The sequence below is a fragment of the Orycteropus afer genome, unplaced genomic scaffold, assembly GCF_000298275.1.
Source record: "Orycteropus afer afer isolate SDZICR_OR568_19922 unplaced genomic scaffold, OryAfe1.0 scaffold00525, whole genome shotgun sequence".
NCBI classification, from domain to species: domain Eukaryota; kingdom Metazoa; phylum Chordata; class Mammalia; order Tubulidentata; family Orycteropodidae; genus Orycteropus; species Orycteropus afer.
Window position 1 is genome coordinate 1,364,600 of NW_006922112.1, and position 618 is coordinate 1,365,217.

Below are 618 nucleotides of genomic sequence, written 5' to 3' on the forward strand. Positions count from 1 at the left end.
TGAGTGATCAACATGGTGGCATTGAGGAAGAGGAAGACATAAAGAGGTACATGGGAGGTGCAGACAACAAAGATGAACCCTTTTGCACCTACAGTACTGTGTTGTCAGTGAAGGCAAGCATGGGTATTTGTGTGGATAGATGGGTGGACAGGCTGAACTAATACTATGTCTATACAGCAGAGAGTTTACCAAGACCATATATAGGGTTGACAGACAATGGTTCTACAACTATATTTGTATGTTTTATAAGAATTCCCAGGTGTATAGTAGAGTTGACAAAGGACAAGATTGTAGTCACATCTTGGTCACAGCGAGCTACCCAGAGGGAGTGAGTAGTTGAACCTTTGGGCTTGGGACCATAGTTGCAGGAGACATCATGCTCAATTGGCATAACATACTACACAAAACATTGTTCCACCTCCTTCTTTGGTAAGTAGGATCTGGGATCTTAAATCTTGCAAGCTGCTATCTAGATGTAATGATGTATCTCTCCTCGTCCAGAGCAAAGAAGAATGAAGAAAACCAAAGATTCATGAAAACAATTAGTCTTAGCGACTGGTACACCATGCGATCCTCAGCGTATATGACTATGAGACCAGAAGAACTAGATGGTGCCCG